General features: G+C 36.8%; 1 long non-coding RNA gene across 1 annotated transcript; it reads left to right on the top strand.

Annotated features, from left to right (window-relative positions):
* Window positions 1-912: 912 nt before the first annotated feature.
* LOC139358604 (uncharacterized) lies at window positions 913-9463 on the top strand. Its single transcript, XR_011613795.1, has 3 exons — window positions 913-1050; window positions 8280-8345; window positions 8798-9463. It is a non-coding gene; the product is annotated as an uncharacterized lncRNA (long non-coding RNA).
* Window positions 9464-17616: the final 8153 nt, after the last annotated feature.

Below are 17616 nucleotides of genomic sequence, written 5' to 3'. Positions count from 1 at the left end.
TTTCAAAGTCTTATTCTAAGGTCCATTTATTGACTTTGGCCTAAATAACTCAATATAATATCTCAGAAACTTTTTTTTGACAAATTTTGGGGCATGATGATGAGAGAAGGGGGTTCAAAACTTTCTAATAAGAGTTAACTTGGAGCCATTTAAGGAGGAACAAACACAAATTATCAGAAAAATAAAAGAAAGATCAAGTGCAGAAGTTCTGTGGCAAAGATGATAGTAAAGAATATATGATTGTGACTCATGGTGGCTTTTACTTTGTTCTTGAATTTCTGAGTAATTTAAGGGTTAACATTTAAAGAATGTATGTTATAGATAACATTTTATTACAAGTAAATATATTTCAAATTTTGTTACTGGTTTTGTATGAGATTATTCTCAGCCTCCTTCATTATCAAGCTGTATTATTTTATTAATGTAGTTTGATGATCTTACAACACAGCTGGGAGCTGTATCTTCAAAATATGTCTATTTGACTAAATAAAATCAAGTTATTCAATGGGAGTTACTATCTATGAAAAAAGTACAACAGGAATGTAAAAAATTTGAGGAGGATAAAAATATGTTGGAAGAAGAAATATTAAATCTTAAGATGCTTATGGAAAGAACACACTGGTGAAGACAAATTGGTGACGTACAAAATTATAAATTGGATCTAGAAGAAAGCGCATTGCAGGCAATAGAAAAATGAGTAGAAATCCCTTTACAGGTTAGTTTGTAAAATCAGGTAAGTTTATTTATAATGTGCTTCTATTTATTTCACTGCAAATTATATTTTGGAGATATATATATATTTCCTCTGCCTCTCTAATAGCAATTTGCCTTGTAGAATTCTAGCAATAAGGTGGCATCTGTTTTTACTTTCAAGTATTTAAATTTCCATCATTATAACAAAATTGATTTTTCAGAGTAATGATTCTCACTGTGGAGTCATTTGATTAATAAGACCCATTGGCATAAGATTACATCCTCTGACTACAAAAATCCTGGAAGAAAAACTAGGAAATATTCTTCTGGACATTGCACTTCGCAATGAATTTGTGGGTAAGTACTCAAAAGCAATTGCCAGAAAAATGAAAACTGACAAGTGGGATTTATTTAAACTAAATAGCTTCTTCTGCACAGCATGAGAAACTATCATGGGATTGAACAGACAGCCTACAGAATGGAAGAAAATATCCACACACTATGCACCTGTAATCCCAGCTACTCGGGGGGCTGAGGCAGGAGAATCATTGGAATCCGGGAGGCGGAGGTTGTAGTGAGCTGAGATCACGCCATTGCACTCCAGGTCGAGACTGCGTCTCAAAAATAAATAAATAAATAAATAAATAAATAAATAAATAAATAAAATAAAAACAAATAAATAAAAGCTAGAAGTTCTATGAAAACATTAATGCTCATATAATCTTTTAAAAATGTTCATTGTTTCTCTAGAGAGTTCAATACCTATTCTAGCTTATTACAGTAACCTACAGTTTATATTATATCAACTATGGCATAAAAACCTTAAATTGTATATTTCTGTTTCCTCCCTCCTTTACACTATTTATGTCATGCACTATAGTCTCAAATATTATGAATTCCATGATGTGAAGTTACTCTTTAAAAAAAAAAATTTAGACAATCCATGATCTTTAGAGCAATGTAAAATAATTGGGCTACATATCTTTATATCTTCCCTGGCACTCTTTATTTCTTTGAGTAGTTTCAACATTCATCTGCTTCCATATTCCTTTTGCCTCAAGAAATCGTTTTGACGTTTATTTTAGTGCAGACCTGTTAGCAAGGGACTCTTCCAGTGTTAATCTGAAAATGTCTTCATTTAATTGTTATTTTAGTTATATAGTTAATGGATATAAGATTGGGGACTGATTTTTTTTTAGTTATTTAAAAATTTTGTATCATTGGTTTGTGACTTGTAGAGTTGCTGACAAGCAGTTCACTGTAATGTTTGTTTTTGTTTATCTCTGTACACAATGTTCCTGTTTTTCTGTAACTGAATTCAAGATTTATGCTAATCATTGGTTTTCATCAGTTAGACTAGTGTGATTATTCTAGCATTCTTCAAATTTTTTATTAATCTTTCTTGGAGCTTTTTGAGGTTGCTTGGGGTCCTCAGTCATCTTTTTCCAATTTTTCTTCTCTCACACTCTGTTTTTAATCTCCTTCTGGAATTCCAATTAATTGTATTTTAGTGAATTTCGTATTGGCAGAGAATTCTTGGACTCACCGGAGTATTTTATTTGCTTGGTTCATTGGTTTATTTTGTTTTCCTCTTTCTTCCCTTTGTGCTGCCATTCAAATAATTTGTGTTGGCCTAGTATAAAATTAGCTGCTTCTTTCTTAACTCTGATGACCAGTCTGCTAATCAGCTTGCTGATGTAATTCTTCATCTCTGTTCTCAAGCTTTCACTTATTTCTAGCTTTTGCCTTTTACTGTTCCCATCTCTGCTGAAATTCCTCATTTTTCCATGCATGTCTTTTTTTTTTTAACTAGATCCTTTAACATTTTGATCATTATTATTTTAAATTACTTGCATTTAGTTCCAACATCTGAATTATCTCTGAATTTGATTCTGTCGACTTTTTATCTTTTGAAAATATTATAACTCATAACTCAAATTTCTAACTTGCTTTTATGTGTCTCCCAATTCCTAAAAAATGCAAATCATCAGATGTACAAAAACAGTAGCTCATGAGATAATTACTTATGTCAAGATTGTTTTATGTTTCTGTTTCATTTTGGTTTGTGTCATGCTATTAGTGTGGGCAGGAACAAAGGCTGGTTTTTGCTGTGGTGTCTGAAACATTCAGTGAACCATGTAACTTCAATTTCTCCAGCAGTAGGCTGCCATACCATGTGCCTTGTGTGGGGCCTTAGGCTCTGCAGGGCATATGCCAATGCTCCTGTTCCACAGTTACCTTCCGGTAGTCCTTACCACCTATGTCACAGAGAGGGTCTCTCTCCACTTTCTTGTTCCTCTCTAACTGTAGAACATCATTTCTTGTGTGTGTGTGACTATGCAGAAAATTGAGGTTGGGAGCAGAGGGATGATTCATGTTATTTTGGAGCCAGTTTCATCATCGGAGTCTCAGAGAAGGGATATTTTTAGCACTTCGCGACTCTTATTCCAGTGGGAGTCAAACTGTCCCTTATCTGTGTTGGTTTTTGAGGAAGAAATAATATCTTGCCTCCTCCCACCTCAGTGGTAGAAAACCTTTGATTTATATCATTGAAAGTTTTCAAACCCACCATAAGGGCTAACTCTTTTCTTTCTCCTTCCATAGGAACAATGTACCTTTATCTGTGGTCACTGGATGGAGATTTTCCAACCCTTTACCACAGTAGCACGACTCTGCATTAGTGCAAAATCCTGGGCCCCAAAACAATCCTTGTTCCTCTCCTGATGGAGAAGTATTTTTCCTCCATCCGTGCCCTAGAAGCAGTGATCCTTTGCCTGGTCTCAGGTGGGGTGGAGTAGGGTGTGAGAGGTTTCTTAACCTTCTCTGAAAGCTGATGTGTTTTGCTTCTTCTTATCTTCCAGAAACAGTAGACTTTTCCAGCTGCATCCATGTCATTCTTAGCAAACTATCACAAGAACAGAAAACCAAACACCGCATGTTCTCACTCATAGGTGGGAACTGAACAATAAGATCACTTGGACTCAGGAAGGGGAACATCACACACAGGGGCCTATCATGGGGAGGGGGGAGGGGGGAGGGATTGCATTGGGAGTTATACCTGATGTAAATGATGAGTTGATGGGTGCAGCACACCAACATGGCACAAGTATACATATGTAACAAACCTGCACGTTATGCACATGTACCCTACAACTTAAAGTATAATAATAATAAATAAATTTAAAAAAAAAAAAGCCAGTAGACTTTTGCATGGCTTGTGGACCTAGATGCCTTTAAGCCACAGCAAATTAAACGTTTTGATTCTTAGGAGAGAAGCAAATGTTCATGTAGTCCATTTTTTTCTTATTTATTTTTTGCTGTGTTTTCTTATTTCAGTCATGATGAGTTGAATATGATCATGATTTTCCAGTTAAACCGCTTGCATTTCTAAAATTTTATTAGTCCCCCTTTGACCTTTCAGCACTAAATCAAATGCAGATAATCATCACTTGTGTGAATAAAGTGTTTTTATTGAGAACAGAATTGTTCATATACACACGAATGTGGATATTATCTACTTAGCACAATATGTCATTGTTTCAAAATGTAAAATCTGCTTTAAGCTGAACAAAGAATGGTTCTTGAAACTATTTTCCCTTTGTGATCAATTAAAAAACCCAGTGCTTTCTATCTCATGGGTAGATTATTAAAATAATGACATACCTGATCTTCATTTTAGGTTCTCTCTCTTCGAGATATTTCCTTCAAAACTACTTTGACTGATTAGTCTCTTTTGGATTACGTTATACTCTGTATTTTCTTCACAAGCTCATCAGGGTAAATCCTGCCTTTACATTTGTTATAAAAATTCTCTCTCTCTCTTTTTTTTTTTTTTTCAAATCTTATTTGAGCTGAAAGCTCTCCACCAAATGTCTCCTATGCCACAAAGCCTTATTTTACTGATCTCTCCTGTCCTCCTTGCTCAAGCTCATTTAGGAATTTTTTAATGAAAATATTCAAGGAATACTTTTTTTAAAAAAGTATGAATATATAGTATTTTCAATTTGAACACAAAATACTGCTCTACTTGAAAACAAGTTTTAGAAACAATTAAACGTTTCTAGAAGGAGAATCAACAGTGTCATAAATATCATAATCCAATTTTCCTGTTTGTACTAAAACACACATTAGCAAATATTTACTGAGAAATTACTATCTGCCTTAAAGTATAATGCTTTTGATACACGTTATAAAAACTAGGTACTATTATTAGCAGTATTTTAAGAGTAAAAATATCGAGTCTTAGAGATGTTAAGCAATGTGCACAAATAGCATAGGGAAAGTTGGAGTTCTGAAATTCTGACTATGCTGTATGTATGATAGGAGAATCAATTCTTGTCAAATGTAACTGTCAAGTCATTGTGCAGATTTGGAGGTCTCTGATTGCTAGGGTCAGTACACTTAAATTATGTCACAATTTAGTTAAATCTATTTCATTAAAGCAAAATTCCATGTATAATTTCACAAAGATTATTGGCACCAAAAACATTATTTTTCCTTCCTTCCTTTCTTTCTCCTTCCTTCCTTCCTTCCTTCTTTCCTTCCTTCCTTCCCTCCTTCCTTCCTTCCCTCCTTCCTTCCTGCTTTCTTGCTTTCTTTCTCTTGTTCTTTTGTTCTCTTTCTCTTTCTTTCTTTGAGACAGGGTCTCAATCTGTTGCCCAAGCTGGAGTGCAGTGGCACAATCATGGTGCACTGCAGCCCCAGCTTCCCCAGGCTTACATGATCCTCCCACCTCATCCTCCTGAGTATCTGGGACTAAAGGCAAGCCACCACACCTGGCTTTTTTTTTTTTTTTCAAGATTGGGTTTCACTGTACTGCCAAACCTGGTCTGCAACTCCTCAGCTCAAACAATCCACCTGCCTTTGCCTCCTAAAGTATTGGGATTCCAGATGTAAGCCACATGCCTGGCAAATAATGTTATTCGATAAGTTCAATTTAACTATTAGATTTTGGACAATGAGAGACAGAATTTTCTATATCATAATTCATCTTGTGTTCTTATTTGAAGTAATATATAAGGATTTCAGTTCCACTCAAATATATTTATTAGCAAATTAAATTTCTTTTTCAGGATTCCAAACTTTTGTTCAAGATATAAATGCTAAATGATGTCACTAATTTTAATTAGATTAACAGAAAGGTATTCTGGTGTTTAATAACAGTGACAGAATGGGCTATTGATTTTATTTTCTTTCTCTTTGTCTCTTTCCCCTTTTTAAAATATTTTACTTTTTAGGCTCTTTGGAATCCCAAAGATAGAGTTTTAAGAATTAAACAAAACACTCCCAGAAACTGCCAACCCTAGGATGAAATATATTGTTACTGTGCTTTGGGATTAAAATAAGGAACTACAGTTTACAGAACTTTTATACTGATACACAGACACTAAAAAGGGAAAGGGTTTGGATGAGAAATTCTGCTATGCAATCAAGAATCTCAGCCACTCATTTCTGTAGGAGCTGCAGGAGCTCCCTGTAAAGGGAGGTTAGGGAGAGTGTAGCTTCAGAGTTTCTCCATTTTTCCCAGAGGTTCCCCCAAAAGGTCATGACACTTTATAAGAATGCTTCACTTGTGAAAAACAAATATCAAAGTCTTCTTGTAAATTATATTTAAGGACAAATCTTCATTCCATGTTTAATTTATTTAGCATTTTATATGTGCAAATGTGTAAAATATCATCACCCAAATCTATATAACATGTTCTATTTCTATACTGTGATTGCAGGTTTATAATTCTGGAAAGATATACAGAACAAAAGATTTACGTTTTTAATCACTTTAAGTGCACGGTTTTGTGGCATTAAGTATATTTGCACTGTTGTGCAACAGTCACCACCATAGACCTCCAAAACTTGTCTTCTTCTCCAACTAAAACTCTGTACTCATTGAACACCAACTTCCTATTCCTCTCCCTCCCCCTCCCCGTAGCAATCACCATTCTACTTTCTGTCTCTACAAATTTCACAAAGTATCTCACAGAAATGGCATGATATAGAATGTTTGAATTTCTCAAACTGGCTTATTTCACTTGGCATATCTTCAAGTTTCATCTATTTCATAGCATGTTCAGAATATATTTTAAGGCCGAATATTATGACGTTGCCGTATATACCACATTTTTTTAACTACTCATCCACCAATATTCACATGGGCTGCTCCTTCCCTTTGATTATTGTGGATAATATTGCTCATGGACACACTGCACAAACATCTGTTTGGTCCCTGCGCTCATTTATTTTGGATATGGATTTGCATTTTAATACAAAGGAGAAATTATGCAGCTTTTTAAAAGTGTCCAAATGAAAAGGAGCACGGCATCAGTAAAATATTAGAAAGTAGATTATTGGAAAAAGTAGGGAGAGAATTGAACCAAAATTTAATAAGCAGTGTAAGAGAGTTTCAAGACGAGGGAAAAAATGGACAATATAAACAGAGAATTAAATAGTGAAAGGTCGATATTTAGAAAATTGTCACATGTACCCATATGTTGCCTGTGAGCTGATATTTACATTATTGTTTTATTCCAGGTTTCCAAAAGTAAGTGCAATGTGAGAGTTTCATGATGCTAAATAAACTGAAACGTGATACATATTTTGATGTATTGTCCTTGAGAGCAGGCTGGTGGTAATTAGTGCAATTTTAAATTATGATATGATAGTGGAGTCAATCTGCCAAACTGAAAAAAAGTATATATACAATGTGTATACGTTTCTCAAAACCCCGTTGTATCATACAATTAAATTATGATTTAAAGCTACCTGACAATTACTGGAGGAAAAAATGAAACATTTACATTAATATTACCATAATTTTGGTATTATTGCAAATATCAAAGCGTGTAGTACTTAGGGATAAACCTGCAAAAAAGAGAAACGTTTGAAAACTACGAAACTATAAAATATTGTTAAAATAAATAAGAGACCTCAATCAATGGAATGTATGAGTCATAAATCTCAATACTGTTAAAATGTCTTTTCTTCCCACATTGACCTATAAGAATTCCAATCAAATCACAGCTGTATTCCTTATTTTAGAAATTGAGAAACTAAAATTCTGAAATGTATGTCGATGGGTAGAGGACCTATAAAGGCAAATTACTTTGAAAGGAAACAATTACTTTGAAACCAGGTGCTGTTGGAGAATTAACAGCACCTGGTTTCAAGACTTATCAAGTTACAGTACTTAAGACAATGTGGTACAAATATAGATATACACATGTATATCAGCTTTCAGCTAGTTTTTAATAAAGTTCTTAGAGCATTCATGGACATAACATTTTCAACAAATGCTTCTGAAACAATTAGATATTCCAGTGTGTGTGTATGTGTGTGTGTAGCTCAGTACTTCACACCTGAGAGGTATGAGCATGCATTACCAAGGGGAACTGAGAAGCTTTGAGAGTATTGGATATGCTCACTGATCCCTTCATGGTGATTGTTTAATGGGCACATGTATACATCAAATTCATCTCATTACGCTTTAAATATTGGTAGTGTATTTTATGTTCATTCGACATGAATAAAGCTGTAAATGTTATCAAAATATTACTTACTATGCTTCTATTCATTTTACTCTCTCTCTCCAGAGACCTTCAGATAGAAAATGCAGTTCAAAGATATTTCATAAAGGAAGAAAAGAAGTATGAAGACAGGTGAGAGATAGTACTCAGATTTTTTTTTTTCAGTGCAATCCTGGTCTTTTGTGACTAGCAATATTTTTATGTGCAGAAGTAGTAGAAAAGATAAATATTTTGTACAGTAGAGAAACGCATAATTTCTGTGCCATGGAAGAGATAACTCACAAAGATGAGAGCTTCTGACTATGTTGGATACTATCTAGTATTGTAACTAACCAACGATCTCACCTTAACATTGGCTGTAAAGCTACTTTAATGTTCCTTGCAATGATTTGAACCTTTTACTGGAAACTTCATTGCTTACTGAGTTGAATAACACTGTTGATACGTGTTTATCTTATATTAGCACTAGGGTCATAATTTTACTTCTTAGAAAATTAAAATTCTTAGAAAATGAAATTATATATTTTTAATGTTTCAACTGTGATATCACTCCACATGCATCTTTCAATTCTTATTTGATAAAGGATAGCAAATACAGAAAGAATTCTTGTGATAATAGAGAACACAGAACTGTTGAACGGTGTTGAAGCTGAGCTGGAGAGAGTCACCAAAGCTGGCGCGGAAGCTGGCAAGGTCGGAGAGTTTCCTGCCTGGGCACAGCTTGAGCTCACCCCTGCGCCACCGCCAGTGGCAGAAACTGCAGACCCAGCTGGGCCCTGAGGCCTCCGCCCCATCCTCCCACCAGCCAGGAACTATGCTGAGGTCGCAGATAGGCGACCCTGGAGGGGTGCACCTGAGGGAAGGCGGCCCATGTTCCGGACAGCAGCAGGACACCAGGATCCAGGGACCCACCTCCCACCGCGGGAACCCCAAACCTTGCCTGGCGCCCCTTGCTTGCTCCGCCTGGCCTCCAGGGGCCGGTGTGTGTCCTGGTCATGAGGATGCAGAGCAGGTGCCCGGGAGTCCCCCTCTGCCATGGCCTACCGCTCTGCCAGCCATCACGCCTGGTTCACAGACCGCAGTGCAGCCTGGCTGCCTCTGATCCCGCCAGGCCGGGACCTGTCCTCCTTCTGGGCGACCAGCCGGGGGAATGCACACTGCCCGGTGGCCTGCACAGCCCCTGACCGCCCATCCCCTCTGGCGCATCCGGCCCAGGCCAGGACCTTCCTATAGCACAGAACCCACCTGCCTTCCCGCCACAGAGCTGCTCCGCTTCTGCCACCCACAGGGAAAAACTCAGATCTCCAAACAAACAGAAATCCGCGTGTGACTCCTCTGGTTGGATACTGCCAGTCCCCACATTTACTTCCAGGAGTTTTCTTGGCAGAAGGTGTCCGGCATTTGATGTTTCGCCAGCGATGAGGCTGAAAAGTGACAGCAATAGAGTAACACATCAGGCTTTCCGCAACAAAGATGACCTTCCCTTCTTCAAAACCCAGCAACCTCCAAGTTCCATAAAGGACTCAGGACAAGATGACTGAGCTGGAGTACTCGGCCCAGGAAATGCAGGCCCAGAGCGGGTCACCTCCTTAGGGCAGGCCCAGCCTTCTCCTGGCTGCCTGGGTGCCTTTCTCCTCACTCCCACCCAATGCAGGGGACCCCACAAACTCGGCTCTCGGGGCTCCCTGCACCTCCCTCCACAGGAGCCACCTCCTGCGCGCCAAGCTGGGGCCTTCTGGGGCGTCCTGGGCTGAGAGGGCAGGGTGCCAGCTCCGCACGCTGGAGAAGGAACACCGCTACACTGTCACACTGACACACCGCCACACGAAGACACTACCACACGGGCACACCACCACATGGCCACATGGACAGACACACAGACACATGGAGATATCACCATACGGACACACAGACACACCACCACACTGTCACATGTACAGACACACGGAGACATTACGACACGGACACACTGCCACACTGTCACATGAACGGACAGACAGACATACGGAGAAGTCACCACACAGGCACAGCACCAGACTGTCACACGGACACAGACACACGGAGACATCACCATAAGGACACACGACCACATACCACAGGGACACACAGACACACAGACACATCACCACACTGTCACAGGGACACACCATCACTCTCACACGAACACACAGACACACTGCCACATGGACACTGCCACACACACAGACACACCGCCACACTGTGACATGGACACACCTCCACACTGTCAGACACCACCACACAGACACTGCCACGTGGACACAAGGACACACAGGCACATTGTCACCTGGACACACAAACCTGGGAAGCCACATCTGAAGGAACTGCCAGGTGACTAGGGCCATAAGTCAGTCAAAGTAGACTTTCCCTGGCTTGCATACAAGTCATTTAAACTGTGGTGGGATGGTATCTCATTGTAGTTTTAATTTGCACTTCTCTGATGATCAGTGATACTGAGCACCATTTCTTATACCTGTTTGCCATTTGTAGGTCTTTTTTTGAGAAATATCTATTCAAATCTTTTACCCCGTTTTTTAAACCAGGTTATTAAATTGTTTCTTAAAGAGTTGTTCGAGCTTTTTATATATTCTGATTATTAATCCCTTGTCGGAAGAGTAGTTTGCAAATATTTTCTCCCATTCTGTGGATTGTCTCTTAATTTTGTTGATTGTATCATTTTCTGGGCAGAAGCTTTTTAACTTAGTGTGATCCATTTGTCCATTTGTGTTTTGGTTGCCTGTGCTTGTGGGTATTGCTCAAAATATTTTTGCCCAGACCAATGTTCTGGAGATTTTCCTCAAACTTTTTTTGTACTAGTTTTATTGTTGGAGTTTTAATCAACTTTGATTTTACTTTCATATATTATGAGAGATACTAGTCTGTTTTCATTCCTCTGCATATGGATATCCAGTTTTATCAACACCATTTACCACCAGTGTATGTTCTTGGCACCTTTGTCAAAAATGAGTCCACTGTAGCTATGTAGATTTGTTACTGCGTTCTCTATTCTGTTCCATTGATCTATGGCTCTGTTTTTATGCCAGTACCATATTCTTTTGGTTACTATAATTCTGTAGTATGATATGAAGTCAGATAATAGAATTCCTCCAGCTTTATTTATTTATTTATTTATTTATTTATTTTTGCTTAGGATAGTGTTATTTCTTATACTGAAAGCATTGTTATTCATTATTAGTCTACTTTTATAGTTTTACAATGCTATCCTCTTTTACATAGCTATGATCAACTCAAGGTGTCCAGATCAGGGTTAATTGTAGCTATTTGAAAAAGTAGCAATATTCTGGCTGGACATGGTGGCTTATGCCTGTAATCCCAGCTGTTTGGGAGGCCAAGGTGGGCAGATCACCTGAGGTCACGGGTTCAAGACCAGCCTGGCCAATGTGGTGAAACGCTGTCTCTGATAAAAACACAAAAATTAGTTGAGGATGATGGCAGATGCCTGTAATCCCAGCTGCTCAGGAGGCTGAGGCAGGAAAATTGCTTGAACCCGGGAGGTGGAGGTTGCAGTGAGCCCAGAATGTGCCACTGCATTCCAGCCTGGGTAACCAAGCGAGACTTCATCAAAAAACAAACAAACAAACAAAGGAGCAATATTCTGTGTAATTGCTGACAGCTTAATTCACTATTATGTGGATTAGAGAGCAGAGGATTCTGAATGCATGAACATATCTTTAACATTTCAATACATTACTCATAATTACTAATGAACTAAAGAGAACCCGAGAAATTATGGTGATAGTTGTATTGACCTGGAGAAATGTAGACATAAAAGAACAGTAAGATGAGAAATGTGTTCACATGGTCTATAAGAGCACACAAGAATAAAAATGGGGAAGAAAACATGAGAGTTTTCAACAGATTTCTGGTCATGTAAGTCAATTTGTATCAGTTAATTTTTAAAAGGTTTATTTACATGCAATAAACTGCACATACTTCAATTGTACATTTTGATTATTCTTGGTATTTGTAGCTCTATAAAACCAACAACATATTCAAATAAAAAGCATATCCATTACCTTTACCACCAAAGTTTTCTTGTGTTTTTTCTACTTACTTTCTCTTGCCTATCCCCATCCCATCCACAGGCAACCACTGATCCACCTGTAGTCCCTGTGAGGTTTTATTTCCAAATACATGAAATAATAGGGTGGGTATACTTTTTCATCACTCAGCATCACTATTTTGGAGATTTATTCATGTTGCTACATCTATCAATTGTTCTGTTCTTACTAGGGAGTATTATTTCATTATATACATATACCACAGTAAATTTTTCAGTCACAAATTCACCTGTCCATGGACATTTGGACTGTTTTCAGGTTTTGGCTATTGCAAGTAAAGCTGCTATGAAGATTCATGTAAAATCCATTGAATGGGCATATGCGTTAGGTTTTCATCTCCACTGGAAATGGAATAGATAGATATATGGCTATCATGTCTGTAACACGAAAACACAAAGCCTGACAAAACCCATTTCTAAAGTGGAAACTCCACCAGAGAACCTTGACTCCAGCCTGGCTTTTGAGACTATCTCCTATGTCTGGTGCAATGACTGATCCTGGGGTAGCCACATGACCCAAGGAGGACCATGTTTAAACTTCTGAGTTTTCACCGAGATTAATATGCATTTGTTGAAAGAGAAGCCCCTTTGCCTCCTCTCCCAGCTGCAAATGCTTTCAGGGATCACATCATGCTGGAGCATGTGGTTACAGTGTTTCCTAAACTTTGCGGGGAAAAATTGTTCAAGTGGGTAAAAATGGAGTAAATACAAAGAGAAAAGCAGTCCAGAAGTATCAAATAAAAAAGAAACGGTCTCCATAAAATCATTTGAACTTATGATTAATTCAATAGTCATTAAAACCAGTTTAGTGTACAAAGAATCATCCCCTCCACCACCCTTTATTCCTTCACCAGGTTTAAGGTACATTTTTTAACTTGCAAACAAAAGTTTTGTCATTGACTCAGACATTAAAATCCCTTGTCTCCAAGAGCAATCATTCAATTCTGTCCCTCTCATTGTTAGAATAATATGTTCACTTTATTCTGCATACACCTCTCCTTTGCCCTTGTTTGCCTATTCTATTAGAGTTATATTCAGACATGTATTTCATTTTATATCAAAGAAACTGTATAGATGTTCTTAATCTTACAAAAAGTTCTGAGTAATTTTTTGCCTCATATTTGATTTTAAGCTACCCAAGAAGCATTATTTTCTCATTTAGTATTTTAACTTTTCTAACCTAGGACTTTTATAGTAGATATTATGTCTTTTTCTAAATGCCTTGCTTCAATTTACATTTTAAATGCAATTTTTAAAAAGTGTATGTTTTAAATATTTGCATCTTGCAGCTCAGGCCTAAATATCCCTTAATAACAAATATTGTCTTTTTTTCTGTATATTTTTCACATATTTCAGTTGTGAGGTATATTGCCACAATAAAAGTTTTTGTCAACATAACAGAACACATAGGCAAAATATTGTTTCCAAGTGATTGATGATGTGATGCTTTCAGTCTAGTGACAATCCCTTGAAGTAATCATCATCCCTATATCTAATGAAATACGAAATAAATATTTCACTTTGTTTCTAAAATTCAGCTGACAAACATATAGCCTGTCACATAGAGCCTGTAACACCAACATATAAAAATTAAAGCAGTTCCTTCTCCACTCCCACTGCTTCACTTGACTAGCCTTAAAATATAATAACAATAATAAAAAATAAAAGCAAAACGGTTCCTTAACTTATGTTTGAAATTTAGTGGATAGCCTATCATAAAAGCACTTATATGTATGGAGGGCCTCTGTAAAATATAGACTTTTAACAGAAAAGTAGACATATATGATAGTTAAATTAAAAACACAATTATATGTAGTACCATCACAAACGCACCAGGACTTGTTTTAGAATGCAAGATGTAATTGACTAAACCATTTAGGGCTAGACCTCTGAAACAAAAGGCATTCACACTTTGCGATTCTAGGGGGACAATATTATTCAAAATAGAAGCATGCAGAACCTTTACCTGATCATGATAAAAATCTTTCCTACTTGTTAATCCGCCGCAGCTTTTACAAGGTCAGCAAAAAGAGATTATCCCACTGTATAAGCTGATGGCCAAAATTATCCGCTTTACTTTAGGTAACATGATATCTATTAACTGTAAATTTATTCTGAAAGAAAACAGATACATTTTTCTCAGAAATGTCTTTAGATGAAGATCTGCCACAACTGTTTTGCTCTCTTTTTAAAATTTTGTTTTTATTGATAAATAAATATATATGGATACAATGTGGTACAATACATGTAAATATTGTGAAATGGACAAATTACGTTAAATAACATATCCTCCACCTCACATATTTATTACATTATGGTGAAACATTTGAGTTGTAGTATTTTAGCAGTTTTAAGATACGCACTTCATTATGAGTAACTGCTGTCACTTTGCTGTGCACCATATCACCAGAATGTATCTCTCCTTGCTGAAGCATTATCCCATTGAATAGTTCCCCTTTTCCCACCCCCCACTCCGCCCTGATCAGCCTGTGATAAACTGCCATTCTAATCCTAACTTCACCCCCGCCCTGCTCAGCCTCTGATAAAGCACCATTCTACTCCCAACTTACCTGCACCCCGGCCCTGCTTAGCCTCTGATAAACCACCATTCTACTCCCAACTTCCCCCCCCCCCCGCCCCGCTCAGCCTCTGATAAACCACCATTAAACTCCCAACTTCCCCCCCACACCCCGCTCGGCCTCTGATAAACCACCATTCTACTCCCAACTTCCCCCTCCAAAGCCCTGCTCAGCCTCTGATAAACCATCATTCTACTCCCAACTTCCCCCCCACAAGCCCGGCTCAGCCTCTGATAAACCACCATTCTACTCCTAACATCTGTGAGTGCACATTTGTGGATTTCACATATAAGTGATATTATGAGATATTTGTCTTTCTGCGTCTAGCTTATTTTACTTCGTATAATATCTTCTAAATTCATCCATGTTTTTACAAATGACAGAATTTCATTCATGTATAAAGATAAGCAGGATTTTTGTATGCATCCTACATATACTTTTAACTTCCCACAGCTTTATTGAGATATTATTCATACTTTGTGTAATTCACTCATTTAAAGTACAAACTTCAAATTCTTTTAGTATATTAACTGGGTGGAGAAATAATCATCATAGTATAATTTTAGAACATTTTAATGTGCCTTAAAGAGACTTGCACCCATTAGCAAACTTTCCCCATTTTCTCCAGCCTTTCCTAAAGCCCTCCTAGTCTAGGCGACCACTCGTCTACTTTCTGAATATGAATTTGCCTATTCTGGACATTTCACATAAATGGAATCATTATAACACATAGTCATTTTTTACTCACTTCTTTCACTTCACATATTTTTAATGTTCATCCATTCTGGAGCATGCATTAACACTTTTTTCCCTTTTATTGCTAAATAAGATTCTATTTTATGGATTCATTTGATTTATCCACTCCTCAGTTGATGAACATTTCTGTTGTTTTCTACTTTTTGTTGCTATAAACATTTGTGTACTACTGTGTGTAGCATTTGTTTTGTTTTCTTTTTGGTAAATACACAGGAGTGGAATTGCTGCGTCATGTGCTAAGTCTATGTGTAACATTTTGAAGAACTGCCAGACTGTTTTACATTTTGAAATCTCACCAGTGGTGTAGAAGGGTTCCAATTTTTCCACCTATTTTTATCCATTCTTCAGTTGATAAGCACTTAGGTTGTTTCTAATTCATGGCTATTAGGAATAATGCTGCAATGAACATGAAATTGCAGATGTCTCTTTTTGACATCCTGATTGAAATTCCTTTGGACATATATCCAGAAGTAGGATTGATGGATCATAGGGTAAATATGTTTATAATTTCTTGAGGAAGCTTCATACTGTTTTCCAAGATGGTTGTACTAATTTCCATTCCTACCAGCAGTGTACAGGGTTTCTTTTTCTCTACATCCTCATCAACACTTATCTTCCATCTCTTTTTATGATAGCCCTAGTAAAATGTGTGAGGTGATATCTCAGTGTGGCTTTGATTTGCATTTCTCTGATAATTAGGAATGTTTGTGATTTTTTCATGTACCTGTTAGCATTTTTGTATGCCTTAGGAAATGTCTATTCAGGTTCTTTGCTTATTTTTTTTAATAAGCATAATTTTTTTCTTATTTTTGAGTAGGTTGAGTTACTTATATATTATTATATGAGCCCCCTTATCTGATGTATGGTTTAAAAACGTCATCCCATTTGTGGGTTCTCTTCATTCTATTATTGCTTTTTTCCTGTGGAAAAGCTTTTTAGTTTTACGCAATCTCATTTGTATGTTTTTGCTTTTGTTGCCTGTGCTTTCGGAATAATCTACAGAAAATCATAGCTCAGGCCAATGTCAGACAGACTTCTTCTCTATCTCCTTGTGGTAGTTTTACATTTCAGTTTTTAATTTTGATTTGATGCTTGTATAAAGAGAAAAATAAAAGTCAAATTTTATTCTTCTGTATGTGGAGAGTCAGTTTTTTCTATACCATTTATTGAAAATAATTTTCTTTCTTCCTTGTGTATTTTTTAGTTATTTTATCAAAAAAAGATTGACCACAGACATGTGGATTTATTTATGGGTTCTATATCCCTTTTCACTGTTCTACGTGTCTCTTTTTATGCCACTGCTATGCTGTTTCAATTACTACAGCTTGGTCATATAGTTTGTAATTGGGTCGTCTGATGCCTCCAGCTTTATTCTTTTTGTTCAAGATTGCTTTGGTCAGTTGGGGTCTTTTGTGGTTCCATACAAATTTCCGGAGTAATTTTTCTATTTCTGTGAAGAATGACATTGGAATTTCATAACGCTTACATTTAATCTGTAGATTAGTTTGGGTAGCATTGACACTTTTAAAATGCTAATTTTTGAATTCATCAATAAAGGATGTCTCTCCATTTTTTTATGCTATTTTAATTTTGTCATCAATGTGCTATAGTTTTCGGTGTGCAAATCTTTCACGTTCTTGATTAAATTTACTCCTGTCTTTTATATATTTATATATCTGTTTTGATTCTATTATAAATGAAATTGCCTTATCAATTTATTTTTCAGGCAATAGTTTGTCATTATTGTATAGAAACAATAATGGTATTTGTATATTGATTTTGTAACTATTAACTTCATTGAATTTCTTGATTGGCTTTAACCATTTATTTTGGTGGAGTCTTTAAGATGTTCTCTATCTTAAGATTATATTTTCAGAAAACAGAAACAATCTTACCTCTTCCTTCCCTATATGCATTTATTTTATTTCTTTGTCTTGTGTAATTGTTCTGGCTAGGCAATTACACATAA

This window comes from Macaca nemestrina, chromosome 15, assembly GCF_043159975.1.
Source record: "Macaca nemestrina isolate mMacNem1 chromosome 15, mMacNem.hap1, whole genome shotgun sequence".
NCBI classification, from domain to species: Eukaryota; Metazoa; Chordata; class Mammalia; order Primates; family Cercopithecidae; genus Macaca; species Macaca nemestrina.
The sequence above is the reverse complement of the archived record's forward strand: the minus strand, read 5'-3'. Positions and strand labels throughout refer to the sequence as shown.